We start from the raw sequence: 20,554 nt of genomic DNA on the forward strand, positions 1-20,554 counted from the left end.
TTAATTCAATTGTGAGTTGTTTGATAAATATTTGAACTTGTGAATAGAGAAAAAAGTTTCACATGTTGCAGAAGTACTCTCATTGTGAATGGAGAAAAAGTTCCACATTAGCAATAGTGGATTTCCTACCAATTGGAGGGTAATTATTTGCTTGGTTTGGCAAGGAATAAAGAGTTTCAAAGGTTTAAAGCAAATGTTTAAAGTAGTGGAGCTTTGTTGGCCAAGCACCTACCAAAAAAAAAAAAAAAAGTGAGAGAAATATAAGTCAGGAATGGACATGAAGTGAAAAAATTTCTACCAAAAATTCCTTTGGAAATTTGAGATTTGGTTCATGCTGGTCTTATTATACAACTATTTTGAATTTTATTTATTCAACAATATTGTTGACATACAGGCTTTCCTGATAATATAAGAAATAGATTTTTTTATAACAAATTCCAAATTCTTTTTTTTTTGTTTTGTTTTTTGCTCTCATTTTGTTTTATTTCTTCTGCTTGTTTTCCAGCTTATTTTCCTCCTCTCTTCCTTGATTCTTTAGGTTGGAGCTTATATTATTAACTTGAGATTGCCTTTCTTTTCTAATGTAGGCTATAAACTTCTCTCTCAGCATTGCATTAGTTATATCCCACAAATTTTGATGTGTTTTGTTTTTATTTTTATTCAGTTCAATTTTTAAAAAATTTTCCCTTGGGAATTGCTCTGTGACCCGTGGATTATTTAGAAATGTGTTCTTTAGTTTTTATGTTTGGAGGTTTTCCTGTTATTGATTTCTACTTGAGTTCCATTGTCATTAGGGAATATGGTTCATATGATTTCAGTTCTTTTTAAATGCATTGAGGTTGTTATATCACACAGAATGTGATTTGTCTCCGTCTACATTTTGTGGATACTTGAAAAGAATGTGTATTCTGCTTTTCTTGCATGGAATGTTCTATAAATGCCAGATCTTGTTGGTTGATGATGCTGCTGAGTTCTTCTATATTCTTGCTTATTTTCTGCCTAGTTGTGTCAATCACTGAGAGAAGGTTGTTGAAGTTTCCAACTGTAATGCAGATTTTACTGCTATTTGTCCTCTCAGTTTTATCAGATTTTGCTGCTCATGTGTTGCAGTTTCATTATTTGGTCCATGCACATTTAGGATTGCTACACCTTCTTGGTAGATTGACTCTTTTATCACTTGAAAATGTCCCTGTCTGTCTCTGGTAATTTTATTTGCTCTAAAGCTTACTTTATCTGATGTTAATACAGCCACTCTTGCTTTATATTCATTAATGTTTCCATAATATAGTTTTTCCATCATCCTAGTTTCCACATGCTGTAGGATCATATATGAAGTGAATTTATTATAGACAGCATATAATTATCTTTTATTTTAAAATTCACTCTGCCAATCTTAATTGGTGAATTGGATTATTTACCTTTGATATAATTATTGATTTGAATTGCTTTTTTTTTTTTTCTTTTTAAGACAGCATCTTATTTTATCACCCAAGCTGGAGTGCAGTGGTACAATCTCAGCTCACTGCAACCTCCACCTCGTGGGTTGAAGTGATTCTTGTGCCTCAGTCTCCTGAGTGGCTGGGATTATAGGCATGCGCCACCATGTCTGGCTAATTTTTGTATTTTTAGTAGAGGCGGGGTCTTGCCATGTTGGCCAGGCTGGTCTCAAACTCTTGGCCTCAAGTGACCCGGCCGCTGCGGCCTCCCAAAGTGCTAAGATTACAGGCACGAGCCACCATATCTGGCCTGTTAGTGTATACTTTTTAAATATATACATTAATCTTTATTCTCTCTGTTTTTTATTCTTCCATTTTGTTTTATTTTTCTGGCTTTCTTGTGGGATACTTGCTGTTTAATAGAATTCCATTTTTAATTAACTGTGGTGTTTTGGAGTGTATCTATTTGTGTGACTGTTTTAGTGGTTATGTGAGGTATTGCATTATACACATAACTTATTACTATCTACTGGTGTTGACATTTTACCAGTTCATGTGAGCTGTAGAAGCCTTACCTGCTTTTACAGCTCCTATTTTATAATGGAAGTCTATTTCCTGCATATACATTGAGAATCAAACAAACTCGTGTTATGTTTTTGCTTTAACCATCAAATGTAATTTAGAAATTCAAGAGGACAAAGGAAATTCATTGTTTTTATCTTTTTTTTTTTTTCTCCTTCCATTGTTCTTTTTTCCTTCTTACTATTTCAGGAATCCTTTTATTGTTTTTGTTTCTAAAACAAAATAATAGTTTAGGTGACCTTTAGCTATCTTTTTATGGAAAGTTTTTGGCAATAAAATTTATTACTTTTTTCTTTATCTGAAAACATCTTTATTTCCCTTTTATTCCTGAAGAATATTTTGCTGGATGTAAAATTCTGGGTTGAGAAGTCCAGCCTCTGCCCCCTGCCAAAAAAAGGTATCATTTATTTCTGGCGTCCACAGTTTGTTATGAGAAATCAGCTGATATTCAACTTGTTTTTTCTTTACAGGTAAAGTATCACTTCTCCCCTTCTTCTTCCAAGATATTTTGTTAGTTTACTTTCAGAAGTTTAACTATAATATGTGTGGCAAACAGAATAGTTTCCTTTCAAAGGTATCTACCTCCTAATCCCTGGAACTTGTGACTATGCTACCTTACAAAGGGGCTTTATAAATGTGATTAAGCATCTTGAGAAGGGAAGATTATTAAGGCTTATCTGGATGGGCCTAATGTAATTTCTAGGGTCTTTTTAAGAGGAGTATCAGAGATGGGGTGGAAGATGTGGTGATGGGAACACAGTTGAGATAGATTGGGAGAAGGGGAGTAGGAGGGAAGGGAAAGGGAAAGAGAAGGGAAGGAGGAGAAAGAGAGAGACAAGAGAAAGATAGGAAAAGAGAAAGGAGAAGGATTCTACTTCTATGTTCTGTATTTGTCCCAAACTAGTTTTCTCCTGGGCTATTTTTTTTTTTTTAATAGAAAAGGTTCTACCTGGAGTTATTTGTCCTAAAATGGATGGAGAGGATTATTCCTTAATTCTCCTTCAATGACTGCTACACAATCTGAAGAATTCTTTTAGAACTTGGACCCGAGGTATGCATATCCGTGTGCTGGATTTAAATAGCTCTGTGCTAGATGATGGTAGCATAGCAGTAAGCGTGAGGAGGGCAGTGAAAAGTCGGTCTCAGAGAAGTTTCCTTCTAGGATCAGGAAATTTTATCCTCCTGAGGAGGGTGTGTTAATAATCCCCTGAGATTTTAGATAGTCCCTGGCTTTGCGTCAAACATGCTATCCTTCAGAGAAGCCGAGTCTGCGTGCAGTCTCGTGACACTTTTTCGAAATTTTAATTGTTTTTTGAGCATTGGCAATTGCTTATTGCTGGTGAATTGACTTTTCTCTGAAGCCCTAAGCCTACTGCCGGATTATTGATCTATAGGTTCATGAATGTTGGTCTTTTTATTACACCTGTGAACCGGGCTTTTTCTTGTTGGAAGGCAGTCTAGGAAGTAAAGATGTTAATTAAAACTGATGACTCTCGCTATCAGCTTTGCCTCTGCTATTATACTTTTATGAGGTGGAAAAATGGTCCATGTGTAGGGAAGGGCACACTTCCCCTATAGCCCATATTGTCCTTTCCCTCAAGTTGGGTTTTTTTCAGTAGAACTCATCAGAAGTCCTTGTTTGCTTCCTGAAGAGTTCTGAAGATCCAAGAAAACAGAATCTCATCAGACTCACCTTGTCTACTAATCTGGGGTCTATGTCTCCTACGTCAGCTACCATCACCCTAGCTCTCTTTCCCTATTGCTCTGTACACTTCCCTTCATCAGATACAATTTCCCACTCTTTTCTCTCAAAGTATTTCACTAGCTCTTCAAAATTTCTGGACTATATGTCAATTTTCTTATGCTCTAAACTTTAAAAAAAATTCTTTCACTACTTCATCTTAAGTAAAATAAGGCTGCCCCACAAGGACTCTACACTTCCTTGCTGTTCTTTCAAAATTAAGCCATTTAAGTTTTGTTTGTTGGTTTATTTGTTTCTGCTTCTTTTTACCCTCTTTCATCTTATCAGGAGTTTGTCTAGGTGTCCATTTATTTATTCTTCATTGCCACTTTCATTGCCCTTCTCTTGGAGGGTGTTGGACAGTTCTACTTTCTTAGAGCTCGTATCTTCTGGCTAGACCTCTTTCCCCCTCCTGGTTACTATCTTCTGTAAATAATATGTTCTCCTCCTCCTCCTCCTCCTCCTCTTCCTCCTCCCCTTCCCCTCCTGCTTCTGCTCATCCTCCTTCTGTTTCTGCTGCTTCTGCTGCTTCTTTCTCATTTCTTCTTCCTCTTCCTCTCTTCTTCTTCCTCTTCATCTTTTTCTCTTCTCCTCCTCTTCCTTCTCCCCTTTCTCCCCCTCTTCCTTCTCTTTCTCCCCCTCTTCCTCTTCTTTTCTTCCTTCTCCTTCTTCTTTATTTGAATGTGTTGCACTATACTCTTTCTTGTTACTTCACTTACCATTGTCAGAGACTTCATCTACATGGATAAAACATTCAGTAGCCTCTCAGTTCTTCATTTCTTCAAATCATCATTGTCATTTGCAACTCTGTAATAGGTGAAACTCGAAGCTGTGATGGTCAGCTAACACTGGATCATCTCTAAGCCAACAGCACTAAACATACTAATTCTTTTCACAACCTCCATTAGTTTTGGTCTGAAGAACCCTCATTTTTCCCTCCCCTGCATATTTAAAAAAACGCATCAAAGATTTTAATCCAAGGATCCCATTACTTTCTTGTGTTCAATCAGTTCTTCATTTTTCAGTTTTTTAGTCATGGATTAAGCCATTATTATTATTTCTTGAAAATATCATCAATTCAATTGCCTTTGTCTTCCTCTCTTTTGCCCACATCAGAAGGAAGTTATGGTCCATATCCTCAGGGTCTGCACCTGAACAGACACTCCTCAGAAAGTCACGCAAGTGAGCCAACCAGTTTTGTTTCCCTATCTGATCACTAAGTTGAAAGGAGAATTGCTTCAGAATTATTCCCTGTGTCTCAAATAAACCTTTTTATCATGGTCCAAGATGACTGTCTTAAAGTTAATTATCTTTGCATGCCATTCTTCATCACGCTCAGCTGATGACCTAGCTTCATATTTCAAACTGAAATTTCAAGCCATCAGATGTGAATTGCTTTATTATTTTTGTCATGGGAGCCCTCTTAACGTATACTATGTGACAGCCGGTGTTCATATCTCAGGTGTATATGTCTAGGATCATAAATCTTAAAGCTAAGACGTGCCTCCCTTCACAACTTCCAAGCTGCTTATATGTCCCATTCAACATTCCTCTTGAGACGAGTTTCTGAGAAAGAGGAGAAAAAAGTTAGCTTTCCTTGTGCAGATCTTTATCCTTCCTGTATAGATTTTTTTTTTTTTTTTTTTTTTTTTTTTGCCAGATGTAGACATTTTCAAGGGGAAGTAATTACAACAGAAGAAGGCAGAAAGCATCTGCACCTGAGCTTTGAGGTCTGCTGCAGATTAAAGTCAGCAGTCCCTCTTTGGGAAGCTCCTTTCTCCAGCAACCACTGTAATACATTATACACGAACACAGCATCCTGCAGACTCATTTGTTCTACCACGACCAGATTTCAGTGACAACAACAGCATATTCAGTCAGTTTCTGGCCTCCAGTGGTGATGGGGAAGACACTGCTCTGGCTGACTTCTTCTAATTTATTAGGAGAAACAGCTGCTCAGATTGGGAAAGACTTTTTAACATTCTTTACACCAGCCAGCCTATACAATTCAACCCATGTTTTCCTTCTTCCTGCTTTTAGTATAGAAAGCATTTTTTCACCTATTAGTGACTCGACTGCTGTAGTAGATTTCTTTCCATCTTGTTTTTCAATGGCCTCTGTCTTTGGCTAGACACTCTAGACACTCCCCTGCATCACTGTATTTAGCTTCCCTGGTGAATCTTCCCTAGTGTCTTAGGAACATTCTTTAGCATCACTCACCTGAAAAATACAAACACTGTATCCCCTACAGTTTCATTCCAGAAACTTCCCCATTTCTTTTTCATGAGCCAGTCTACCCATATTTTCCCTGGACTTTATTATAGCAGTCACTGAGTGCTTTATTTTTGTGTGTGCTTTGTTTCTAGTTTTGAAAATTAAAAGAAAATTCAGAAGTTAATAATAGATACCCATACACCTAACATCCAGAATTAATAAAAATATGTTATCATTTCTTCCCCAATCATATAAGGTATCTTTCTATAAATAGATATAAATCTTTGTTGCTCAAATGTATTTCTAAGCCTCCTTCCCTAAAGTAAATTTGTATCTTGAATTTGGTGTGTTTCCTTCCACTCTACCTTTTTAGATGTGCTTTTATTTTTTAAATTCCTCTTGAAGCTATCATGCCACAATTAATCATTTAATTGAATATTATGAAGATAAGCAAGGATCTGGTTCATTTATTTTAGTTTCTATACTATTTCATTTTACAAATATACCATATTTTGGAGGCATTTATATTGTTTCAAGTTTTTCTCGTAGATAATGTGAATTGTGCTAAGTATACACCAAAAACCAGAATTACTGTATACTTGAGTGTGTTCATTTCAATTTCACTAGATTTCTACTTGCTCTCCAGATCGGTTTTATAAACTGGTAATGTCAAACTTCCTGAATTATGCCAATCAGCTGGTGGATGTGCAATAGCTGCTCAGTGCTTTAGTTCACACTCTCCTGATTTTCTGTGAGGTTGCATGCATATTCATATTTATTCTCTATTTTCTCCACTGGGAATTCCCTGTTCAGTTCAATTAGTTCTTTTGCACATTTTCTCTAGTAGATTATTTTTGTTTTAAATATTGACTTACAGGCATTCTTTTTCTTTAGACTAAAACCCTTGGTTATGTATATTGGAAATATCTTCTGCCAATTTGATCTGTTTTTAACTTTGTATATGGCACTTTTATATTATAGAACTTTAAAATCTCATATGATCACATTTATTAATTTCTTTTTTTGTTATTAACGTGTTTTAGCTAAGAGACTGTTATGTTCTCAACAGCACTAAAACATTCTGCTACATTTTATTTTAGGTGCATTACAAGTTTGATTTTATAATTCAGATGTTTAACGCATGTGGAAGTTTTTGTGTGTGTGATATGAAGTGCTCTAGATTCTGTTTTCCATAAGGAAAGCCAACTGAGTCACTACACATTTTTATGAAGAGTTTACCACTGCACACTGATTTGTATGCTATGTACAGCAGGTACTAATCCCCACATATGCTTGAATCTGTTTCCAGTGTCTCTATTGATTTCCTTTATTGGTCTACTTCTCAGCCTCTTTCTAAATATTTTAATTAACATATCTTTAGAAAGTCTTAAGTCTAGTAGGGAAAGTTACCACACTTGTTTATTTTTTAGAATTATTTCAGAGAATATTAAATAATTGCTTTCAATTAATTTTAGAATTAGTCTGTTTAGCTCCCTGAAAAATCATGCTGAAATTTTGATTTAAATAGTTCTGATATATGGATTATTTGTGGAAATGCTAATCTACTTAGGAGAGTGAGATTTTTAATTCATGAACAACTTATACAAGTTCATCTATGTAAATCTCTTATCTTCTTCAATAGCATTTTATAATTTTCTTTTTGTGGGTATTCTATATATTTTGATAGATTTATTCCATATCTCTTATAGTTAAAGTTGCTGTTGTGAGTGATATATTTTTCTGTGAAATCTATTATTGTTGATATATAAGGTGACATTTATCTTTTAATTTTGATCATGATTTAAGCAATACTTCTAACTTCTTTTATTAGATTTTGGATAATCTATGTAAATTATCAAAATGTTCTGTGACAATGAGGACTTTTCTCTTTATTTGTCCAGTTCTGAGAATCTCTTTGTAAAAAAATTGCATGTTGTTGAATGGAAGCATGATGTTATTTTATGAAAGTTCAAAGTGGGCAGAAGGATGGTGTGATTAATGAGTAGCCTAAAGCATGGACCTCTCAGAATCAGCATAGAATGCCAAGGTATTTGTGTTGCATGTAGCTGCTTACCAAAGGGCATCGGTTGTGAAAGGAGTCCTTGATCGTCAAATGGGCAAGATGCCCCTTTGTGTGGATGCTGGTCATTCTCTGCCCCCAGCTCCCTTAGTGCTTACTTACTGGGCCTATGTATATAGTGGCCATGGAATAGGAGATAGAGGCTATGCAAAGGTTCAGCAACATGGGCTTCCCCTCACCAAGACTGAGGGGCTACTGCCAGTGATGAACACCTAGCTTTCCAACAGCAGAGACCATATTGGTAAGCAGCACCATTCCCTAGGAAAACCAGCCGGACACCTGGTAACAGCTTGATTCCTAGTGGACCCTATCTGGCATGGAGTGGCTATTATTTATCTATCATTGAAAAAATTATTAATTTGGGATATAAATGTGCCTTTACTGACTATTGTAGTTGTGCCAGGCTTATTATACATGAATTCAGAATGCTTGCTAACTGACATAATATTCTACACAATATTACTCTGACCAATGGATTTATTTAAAACATAAGACATCAAGTAATGGGCTCACACTCAAAATTCACTGCTCTTTTCATATATCCTATCAGTTAAAAATCATTTGACCTGACAGGACACAGAATAGTTCGTTAAAGGTCCAGTTTTAGTGCCAATTGTGAGACAACATTCGCGATGCAATGTATTGTTTAAATACACCAAAAATATATGATACTACTTTGCAAATAACCAGAAACACGATCAGGTAATCAACTGGTAGAAGAGGAATGGACTCCTTCAACTATTTTTTATTTGTATAAATTAAAAGGGGTACAAGTGCAATTTTGTTTCATGGATTATTGCATAGTGATGAAGCCTTGACTTTAAGTGGATCCATCATTTGAATACTGTGCATTGTATCCATTAAGAAATTTTTCATCACTCATCCCCCTTCTGCCACCCCAAACTTTTTGACTCTCCAGTATCTATCATTCTATATGCTATGTCCATGTGTACACATTATTTAGCTCCTATTTATAAGAGAAAATTTGACTTTCTGTTGAGTTGTTTCACTTAAGATAATGGCCTCCTGTTCTTTTCATGTTGCTGCAAAAGACAAATGTCCATTTTTTATGGCTGAGTAGTATTTCATTGTGTATATATACCAACTTTTCTTCATCCAATCATCCACTGATGGACACTTAGGTTGATTCTGTGTCTTGCTATTGTGAATCGTGTTGTGATAAATATATAAGTACAGGTATCTTTTTTAACATAAAGATCTATTTTCCTTTGGAAAGACACATAGTAGTGGGATTGCTGGATTTGATGGTAGTTCTATTTTAAGTTCTTTGGGAAATCTTCATGCTGCTTTCCATAGAAGTTGTACTTATTTACATTCCCATCAGCAGTGTGTGTTTCCTTTTCTTTACATTCTCGCCAATATGTTTTTTTTTTTTTTACATTTTAGTAATAGCCATTCTGACTGGAGTAAGATGATGTCTCACTGCAGTTTTAATGTGCATTTCTCTAAAGATTAGTAATGTTGAACTTTTTTTTTCACATGCTTGTTGGTGATTTGCCTGTCTTCTTTTGAAAAAATGTTTATTGCCAGCACAGTGGCTCATTCCCGTAATCCCAACACTTTGGGAGGCCAATATGGGAGGATCATTTGAGCCCAAGAGTTCTAAAATTGCAACCCTTTGTTTGTCTTCTTATGAAATTCATAACTATTATGGCATTAGGTCCCATTTATTTATTTGTTTATAAATTTAGTGCTTCAGAATAAACCAAGTGAATTTGGAGTCCGTGATTTCCCTGTTCATCATTGCATTTTAGCACTGAGCACACTTTATTTAATAAATGCCCACCCAAATTTTATTTAGCTGGTTGAAAAATGTCCAGAAGATGTAACAAGAAGTGATTTCAATTACGTTTTAGTTTCATTTTGGTGGTATTACCTTCTCTATTTATATCCCTCTTTTTTTTTCCTATTTAGTGGCTTTTAAAGAGGGGTGTAGTGTAAGAAAGTACTCCTTCCACCATCATTGTGACTTTTCTTGTTTTTGGCAAGATTTCTAACCCTCTCAACTTTTCCATAGATGAATCCAATTCATGCCTTGATCCCCAAATATCTTATATTAGCAGACTCTCCTTTTTGGAGCTTACACTCTCCAGTGTCCCTGCCACTCACTGGGTAGGCAGCCTAGGATGTGTTGGATCCTGACTAAATTCCCAAGTGTGATCTTGTCCCTTTAGGTAAAATGTTAGAATGTTTGTTAAACAAATGTGCATGGTTAGGGAGTACAAACAGTGCTTTTCTCCTTTCCTTGTCCTTCCCTTTCCTCTTCCACTTCCCCTTCCCCCCCGCCCCTCCCCCTCTCCTACACCTTCTCCTTCTCCTTTCCTGTTCTTTCTTCTGTTTCTTTTATTGTTTTTTGAGACAACGTTCCACTCTGTCACCGGAGTTGCCCACTTCATTCTTGACCTCCCGGGGCTCAGGTGATCCTCCCACCCAGCTGCCTTTTCTGAATAAATAGGACTACAGTTATAGGCCACCATACTGGGCTAACTAAGCGGTGTTTTTCAAATGGAAGTTCTATTTAATTTGAGATTTTGGGACGTATTTGTCTAAAATAAGGAAAGTGTGGGCTTTTTTGATGTAGAAAAAGAATAAAAAAGCCTTTGGATATGCTATTAAATAGATAATCCACTCCCATATCGGGTTTAGATATCCAATAAAGAAAGAGTGTAGTATATTAAATAGCATAAACCCTCACTTTGGATGAAGGAAACAAATATTTATAACTCTTTGTTTTTGTGTGATTTAATTTCTAAAAATTTTAGGCCTCCCATTTATTCAAGAGTGGAACCATTAGCTGTACAGATTAGTGGGTCATATATTTTGCTTTCCTCAGGGGAAAAATGGGTAATGTGTAAATGTATGAATTGTAAGCTATGGAAGGCATGGTCTGTCTTCTCTGTTTCCCAAAAATGTCTGGGACAGGGCTGAGCGTATATTACTTGATACATTAGGAATAAAAAATAAATAACTATAACATATTTTCATTTTAGTAAACAAAATTTGGATAAAATGATTCCTTAAAGGCATTATTTGACAACAGAGTAATGCATATAAATTTGAAATTTGCTAACACATAAATAAAGTACAGAACACTTCTATTAAAGATGACAAATATGTAAGAATCAGACAGACATGAACTTGCCCAGGGTCATGAAGTAGTGGTAGAGTTAAGTCTAAAATATGAGTCTCCAATATCCAAGTCCAGGAAGGTTTCCAGTGTACCTCTCTAGGCTCCAAGCAGAGGGTAATGGATAAGGATGGAATGTGTGTACACACACACACACACACATATACACACACACACACAGGTGTGCACAAACACATTCTACAGATCCCCAGTTTTGTTTAAATTGGTTCTAAAAAGTTAGTTTGTTTTTATAACTTCTTATATTTTAGGTTCAGGGGTACATGGGAAGGTTTGTTGTATAGGTAAAGCCATGTCACAGGGGTTTATTGTATAGATTATTTCATCACTCAGGAATTGAGCCCATTACCCAATAGTTACTTTTTCTGCTCCTCTTCCTTCTCCCACCCTCCACCCTCAAGTACTCCCTTTTTTTCCTTGTTTGTGCTCATAATTTCTCATAATTTAGCTCCCACTTATAAGTGAGAACATGCGGTATTTGGTTTTCTGATCCTGAATTATTTTGCTGAGGATAATAGCCTTCAACTTCATCACCTTCCTGCATAAAGACATGATCTCATTCATTTTTATGGCTGTGTAGTAGTCCGGGGTGTATATATACCACATTTTCTTTACCCAATCTGTCACTAATGAACATTAGTGTGATTCCATATCTTTGCTATTGTGAATAGTGCTGCAATTAACATTCATGTTTATGTATCTTTATAGTAGAATGATTTACATTCCTCTGAGTATATACCCTGTAATATGATTCCTGGGTCAAATAGTACTTCTGCTTTTAGCTTTTTGAGGAATCACCACACTGTTTCCACAATGGTTGAACTAATTTACACTCCTACTAACAGTGTATAAGTGTTTTCTTTTCTTTGCAACCTTGCCAACATCTGTTATTTTTTGACATTTTAATAATAGCCATTCTTAATCATGTGAGATAGGATGTCATTGTGGCTTTGATTTGCATTTCTCTAATGATCAGTGATACTGATTTTTTATGTTTGTTGACTGCATGTGTGTCTTTACAGAAGTGTCTGTTCATGTCATTTTCCCACTTTTTAATTTTTTTTTTTTTTTTTTTTTTTGAGACGGGAGTCTCGCTCTGTCGCCCAGGCTGGAATGCGGTGGCCGGATCTCAGCTCACTGCAGGCTCCGCCTCCCGGGTTTACGCCATTCTCCTGCCTCAGCCTCCGGAGTAGCTGGGACTACAGGTGCCCGCCACCTCGCCCGGCTAGTTTTTTTGTATTTTTTAGTAGAGACGGGGTTTCACCGTGTTCGCCAGGATGGTCTCGATCTCCTGACCTCGTGATCCACTCGTCTCGGCCTCCCAAAGTGCTGGGATTACAGACTTGAGCCACCGCGCCCGGCCATTTTCCGCTTGGGAATTTGTTTCAGTTCCTTAGAGATGTTGGATATAAGGCCTTTGTCAATACATAGTTTGCAAAAATGTCCCCCCATTCCACAGGTTGTCTGTTTACTCTGTTGATAGTTTCTTTTGCTGAGCAGAAGCTCCTAGGCCCCACTTTTCAGTTATTGCCTTTGTTGCAATTGCTTTTGGTGTCTTTGATATAAAATCTTTGCCTGTTTTTATGTCCAGGATAGTATTTCCCAGATTGTGTTCCAAGGTTTTTATACTTTTGGGTTTTACATTTAAGTCTTTAATCAATCTTGAATTGATTGTTTGCATATGCTGTAAGAGAGGAGTCCAGCTTCAGTCTTCTGCTTATGCTTCTGGCTTCTGCCAGTTATCCCAGCACCATTTACTGAACAGGGAGTTTTTTCTTCATTGCTTGTTTTTGTCAACCTTGTGAAAAGATCAGATTGTTGTAAATGTGCAGCCTTATTTCTGGGCTTGCCATTCTGTTCCACTGGTTTATGTGCCTGTTTGCGTACCAATACCACACTTTTTTGGTGACTGTAGCCCAGTGCTATAGTTCGAAGTTGGGTAACGTGATGTCTCCAGATTTGTTCTTTTTGCTTAGGATTGCCTTGGCTATTCAGTTCCTTTATTGGTTCCATATGTACTTTAAAATAATTTTTTTCTGGTTTTGTGAAGAATGTCGTTGGTAGTTTGAAAGGAATAGCATTAAATCTGTAAGTTGCTTTGTTGCTTTGGGCAATATGGCCATTTTAATTATACTGATTCTTCCTATTTATGAATATGGGATGTTTTCCCATTTGTTTATGTATTCTATGATTTATTTGAGCAGTATTTTGTAATTCTAATTGTAGAGATCATTCACCTCCCTGGTTAGCTGTATTATGGTATTTTATTCTTTTTGTGGCAATTGCAGATGGAATTGCCTTTGTGATTTAGCTCTTGCCTTGGCAGTTTGGGATGTATAAAAATGCTAGTGATTTTTGTACATTGATTTTGTATCCTAAAACCTTGCTGAAGTTGTTTATCAGCTGAAGGAGCTTCTGGGGTGACACTATGGAGGAGATATATATATATATATATACAGACACACACATATATATATATACATATATATACACACACAGCTGAGGGAGCTTCTGGGCTGACACTATGGGGGATACACACACACACACACACACACACACACACACAGAGATAGAATACTTCTCTTCCTTTATTTCTCTTGCCTTATTGCTTTGGCTAGGACCTCCAATACTATGTTGAATAGAAGTGGTGAGTGAGGACATTCTTGTCTTCTGCTCATTTTCAATGGAAATGCTACCATCTTTTACCCATGCAGTATAATATTGACGATGGGCTTGTCATAGATGACTCTTACTATTTTAGGTATATTCCTTAAACGCCTAGTTTATTGAGGGTTTTTAACATAAAGGAGTGTTGAATTTTATCAAAAGCTTTTCTGTATCAGTTGAGAAAATCATGTGGTTCTTGTCTTTAGTTCTGTGTATATGATGAATCACATTTATTGATTTGCATATGTTCAACTAACCTTGCATCCCAGGAATAAAGCCTACTTGTTTACGTTGGATTAGCTTTTTGACATTCTGCTGGATTTAGTCTGCAGGTACTTTGTTGAGGATTTTTGCATTAGTGTTCATCAAGGATATTGGCCTGAAGTTTTGTTGTTGTTGTTGTAGTAGTACCTCTGCCAGGTTTTGGTATCAGGATGATGCTGGCCTCATACAATGAGTTGAAGAGAAGTCTGTCCTCCTTAATTTTTTGCAATAGTTTCTATAAGAATGGTCCCAGCTCTTCTTTATACATCTGGTAGAATTCAGCTGTGAATCTATCAGGTCCTGGACTTTTGTTTGTTTGTTTTTGTTTTTGATTGGTAGGATATTTATTACTGATTCAATTTCAAAGCTACTTATTGATCTGTTCAGAAAATCAATTTCTTCTTGGTTCAATCTTGGGAGGGTGTATGTGTCCAGGTATTTATCTCTCTTCTAGGTTTTCTAGTTTGTATGTATAGAAGTGTCCATAGTAGTTTTGAATGGTTATTTTTATTTCTGTGGGGTCAATCATAACATTCCCTTCATTATTTCTTTTGTGTTTACTTGGATTTTCTCCCATTTTATCTTTATTAGTTTAGCTAGTGACCTTTCTATCTTATTAAAAAAAACCTAGATTACTTGATCTTTTGAATGGCTTTTCATGTCTTAATTTCCCTCAGTTCAGCTCTGATTTTGGTTATTTTATGTCTTCTACTAGCTTTGGGGTTGATTTATGCTTGCTTCTCTCATTCTTTCAGTTGTGATGTTAGGCTGTTAACTTGAGATCTTTCTAACTTTTTGATGTGGGCATTTAGTACTATGAATTTCCCTGTTAACTCTGCCTTAGCTTTGTTCAAGATATTCTAGTGTGTTGTATCTTTGTTCTCATTAGTTTCAAAGAACATCTTGGTTTCTGCATTAATTTCGTTATTTACCCAAAAGTCATTCAGGAGCATGTTGTTTAATTTCCATTAATTGCATGGTTTTGAGTGATTTTCTTAGTTTTGACTTCTGTTTTTATTCCACCGTCATCCAAGAATGTGTTTGGTATGATTTTGATTCTTTTGCATTTGCTGAGGATTGTTTCATATCCAATTATGTGGTCAATTTTAGACTATGTGTCTTGTGGCAATGAGAAGAATCTATATTCTGTTGTTTTGGAGTGCAGAGTTGTATAGAGGTCTATCAGATCCATTTGGTCCAATGTTGAGTTCAGGTCCTGAATATCTTTGTTAATTTTCTGCCTCGATGTTCTGTGTAATACTGTCAGTGGATTGTTGAAGTTCCCTACTATTATTGTGTGGGAGTCTATGTCTCTTTGTAGGTCTTTAATATCTTTATGAATATGGGTGCTTCTGTGTTGGGTGCATATATATTTAGGAAAGTTAGGACTTATTGTTGAATTGCATCCTTTGCCATTATGTAATGCCCTTTTTCTTTTTAAATCTTTGCTGTTTTGAAGTCTGCTCTGTCTAAAATTAGAATTGCAATCCCTGCTTTTTTTCTGTTTTCTATTTGCTTGGTAGATTTTCCTCTATCCCCCACCATCCCCAACCCCACCTGCCCCACCAACACACACTTTTTTTTTTTTGAGCCTGTGGTTGTCATTTAGTGTGAAATGGGTCACTCGAAAATGGCATACCACTGGGTCTTGCTTATTTATCCAGCTTGCCATTCTGTGCCTTTTAAGTGGAGCATTTAGCCCATTTACATTCAAGGTTAGTATTGATATGTGTGGCTTTTATCCTGTCATTTCATTGTTAGTTGGTTATTATGTTGGCTTGTTTGTGTGGTTGCTTTATAGTGGCAGTGGTTAACATCTGTTAATATCAGATGGTGAGACTAAGTGCAGTGCCGCTGCTGTAGTTGTCTCTATTCATCCTACTGTCAGAGCAGTTCTGGGCAGTTCTCATATCCAGACTCTTTCAATGAAGAACATGCAGTAGTCTTCAAAATCTAGGTGATACATGTTATGCATCTCAACATCTCTCTCCTCAAATGTTGCTCTGGTTCTTTGGAAACATTGGGCTTGTATTTCATGCCCCAAAGTGGTGGTAGAAAGCTGATGCTAAAAGAATTAGATGGCGTGAAACTGTAGAGTTTATAGAAAGGTAGGCTTGCATTCAGAAGACCCAAGTTTAATTCTGGCCTCTGCTGTTTTTAGGTTTTGCAACCTTAAGAATATTATTTAATCATTCAAGTCTCAGTATTCTCTAGAGTGTGATGTTGTGCAGATTAAAAAGGAAAAGGAGTGTAAAAGTGTTGTGGACCACATAGTACTACAATTATTCTAAGATTTACTCTTATTTTGACACTTTGATACTTTGAATGTATAACAATCAAATCAGGGTATTTAAGATATCCACCACTTTGTGTATTTATTATTTCTATGTGCTGGGAAAAATTCATGTCTTCTATCTACTTTGAGATATACAGCACATTATTGTTAACTATATAAATATTTATTTAAATTCACAAGACACCCACCAACTTTCAAGGAAGGAGATTTTTTTTTTTTTTTTTTTTTTAAACTGAAGGAATCAGTCCTCCTCTTCTAATGTGGGGCAAGAATAAGATGGTGCACATGGAAGCACCTTTTCAGTAATTGTACAGTAAGTTTAGCAACTAAGAGTGAAACTCTCCTATCTTCAAGTTAGTGATGATTTCCCTTCTGAGGACCAAAATGTTTATTATTTGGAGGGCAGAGTAAAGACATGGATACTTTGATAAAAGTCTAAGGAATCCCCTATCTTATGGCTGACCTCTTTTAATAAATAATTTTTTTTTCTCACTTGATACCACTGGTGCCGCTGAGATAGGCAAATAACCATAAATTAGTTTCTAAACTTATTCCTTCTAAATGTGTTTAGAATTGATTTTATGGAAGTATAAAAAGGTATGAGGTTCCTTCTAATAATTCATCCTATCACTTATTGCTGAAATTAGATCTTGGGTTTCATCAAAGTCATTGGCAGTGAAAATAATTACTTAATTTAGCATTAATCCAAATTACATAAGTAAAATGCAGGTGAGCTGATCCATACTCTTTGGAAGCCAAATATTTAAATTTGTGTAGCCTTAAATTATAAAGGACAGTTTTTCTAATCTCTGTGGTTAAGATATGGCCTTTGTTATAATTAAACATATTTTATTTTAATGCCTTGATCTTATTTTTCTCCTCAAAATTCTCCCTTATCAACTGTCATTGGATATCATGAGGTACATTTAACAAAGCAAAACAAAATTATTTATTCAAATGCAGGCTGTATATTCTCATCTTAATTCTTTGTGTTTGTAGCTTTCTCTTTCTAGAATAATTGCCCAATTATTCATTTATTTATTCAACACAAATTTATTAAGAATCTACTCTGTGACATTCTGTGTCGAAATTCAATCCTTAAAGGGCCAGTTAAATTGTCACCTCTATTATAAGTCAATCCCATTCTGCTTAATTGGAATTAATTTTTTATATCTTATTGGCTAATAGTTTGTTTACATACTTGTAAGATTGTATCTCAGAATACAACAATTATCTCATAATTAATTGTGCTCATTCCTCTCTCCTCCTACTTGACTTTGAATGAAGCTTAGACACCACACTGGCAGAATAAACCGGTTCATAACTCAACTACTCCTTCCCTCTTCTGTTGGAGTATAGGCTCTATTCAGATAGAGAACTATTTCTCTTATTCATTTATGTTTTCCCAGAGCCTGTCGCAGCCCTAGCATATAGAAGGCACAGAATAAATATTGTCTAAAAAATGTATGCTCTCCTGAATTGGTTTCAGCATATGCCAATATGATGCAAGAATAACATAGTGTACATTAAAATGCTTCTCCCAATTTTCATATCGAAAAGAGAGGAATCCAGGTGGATCACAAGAGACTATATTATTATGATTATGATGATGATTACTATTTAATCAATATAATTAAACTTTTTTACTAATTTCTTGGTGACTATATACTGGAAGACATCCTATTATACATCAATTGGAGATTTCAGTATAAATAGATATTTACATTAATTTTATAATAAACTTTGTACAGCTCAGAAATACTTAAATTATTTTTTATTATTTAGGAACACAACTTCAGGTTGCCAATAAACAAATAAGACACTACATATTGTTAAAAGCAAAAATATGAATAGCTTGACCCTACCTAATTATTGTGATAATGCTTTTGTTATCCAAATTGGCCAAGGAATAAGCAGTTCTGTAAAATATTGTCTTAAGTCAAAATTCTATCTGCAAGCACTCCATGTTATGTAGCTTATGCCCTTGGTACATATTAGGTATTAAATAAAATTGTGGAACTTTAGTTTCATTTGAGATTAAGATTATGCAATTGCAGAAAAGGTACTTTATATTTAGATTATGCTAACTAAACCTCCTACTCCTTGCCTGGATAAGGAGTACTGAGAATAATAACAATCCTATGTTGATGTTGAAATGTCAAGCCAATGATTTTGCAAGATTCAATTTAGCAACTTTGATAGAGGCTAGATGATTAAAAATAATATGAAATGCTAGTCTACAGTCTATATTCTGAAGGCAGAATTCCAATTATAAAACAGTGCCAGAGACTGAAAAATAGTTTTAAAACATTCTCAAGAACTCATCTGCCCTCTGAAACCAGAATCAATCTATTACATTTTTGGAAAAGTAGGAAAATTAGCTCCTAGACCCACTTAATGTTATAGAGGACATAAAAAAATCATGTGGGTAAAAACATCAAGATTCCTCTACTACCAGTAAAATATTAGGGAAACTAGGTATATTGAATGTTGTTGTCTTACAAATCAGAAAATATTATCAAAGCTAATTTCCCAAACAGGGGGAAGAATTGGGGGCAAAATACCCCATCAAAGGGGCAAAATACTCCCTCAGATGAAACAACCAGAGAGTAGTGACGTCTAGATAGAAAGATCCATCATAGTGTTTGCCATTGTTGTATTATTTATTGGGCTGCCTTTCACTCCTAATACCTTATCCCTTCAAAGATGGCTAAAATCCAGTTAATATGGTTGGTAACCAGCAAGCTATTGTTGGGAGTAACCACAGATCACTATGGAAACTGAGAGAAAAAATAAATAGGACAATGGTGAAATCCATCACCAGGGCAGACCTAGATATACTGAGGTGGGGGTGGGGCAGTAGAATCCAAAGACTGAGTTTCAGGGAGAAGGAATGAAATTGGGGCTGAAAGAAACTCCATGACTAATTTAGGGGATTCGTGTTCTAATAACATAGTAGGGCTCTGTGATTCAGTGAATACCATGGCAATAAAACCCATCTACCATCTTGCAACCTTTGGGAATTTCCAGGCTTTAACTTTATCTGAACTGTAATAAGCAGCACTCAGATTTTTATCTAAGGCATAAACATGCAGTAGATAAAGTTGTGTCAAAGGTAAAAATGGGTTATAGGAAACATTGTGCAATGAGGGCAAATTTCCCTTTCCCTGACTTACAAAGGCTTGTCCTGATTCCTTTCCCTAACCAGAATCTGATTTCAGGTAGGAATTTTGTAATATTTATTACTCTTGGAGTAAATTTGAGTTAATTCATTTTCTTTTTCTGGGGAGGTAGAAAAACAGAGGGAATGTGATGCCCAGAGAACGAGTTAGTGGAAGAAGTAGGACCCAAGGCAGTCTCCTGTCTACGACACCATGTAGTGCTAAGTAAGATCAAGAACTTAACATGCTGATAGCTGTCATAAATGATCTGAAGAAGTATAGTGTCAGGGAGACATGAATATGCATTCATGCTAAGCTGAAATGCCATTTCTGCGTATCTCCTTACTCTCAAATGACTTTAACTAAAGGGAAACCGAATAGTCTCCACGACTTCACACAGGATCCCTCCTTCCAATACAGAGGGCTGCTTCAAGAACTCTTGTCCTTTGAAATAAAAGCTTGCTCACCTCTCCCCTCCAACACCCACACTAATGTTTGGATGCCAATTATCCTGAATCTGTTGTTTTTCCTCTATTAAGTGAAACAAATTGTGATGTTCAGTTACAGAGGCTTGTTATTGTTGTCGGTTAGTTTTTGATGAGATACTCTTTCCTTGCCAGTTCTCTACTTAGAGGGATTTCATGGGCTTGCAATTCTGGGGGACTAAATGGACGGTACATGAACTAGGAAGCTCAAAAACATTGGCATTGGGGATTTTTTCCCCAGAGAGAGAGAGCCAGGAACAGAGAAAGAGGTGTAGTCTTTAGCTGCAATTTGAAAATACTATGGGTTTAAAAAATGCAAGGCCAACCAGTCTCCTCTATTTTCCTCTCTATGGCATGAAGATATTTCTTTGTCTTCTTGGCTTCACTCCTCAATGCCTATCCTTAGAGGAGATTCTAGCTTGGTCAGACCGTACCCTGGAGTTTTGTGATACAGAGACAGAA

Source organism: Trachypithecus francoisi, unplaced genomic scaffold, assembly GCF_009764315.1.
Source record: "Trachypithecus francoisi isolate TF-2019V2 unplaced genomic scaffold, Tfra_2.0 Lachesis_group17, whole genome shotgun sequence".
NCBI classification, from domain to species: Eukaryota; Metazoa; Chordata; class Mammalia; order Primates; family Cercopithecidae; genus Trachypithecus; species Trachypithecus francoisi.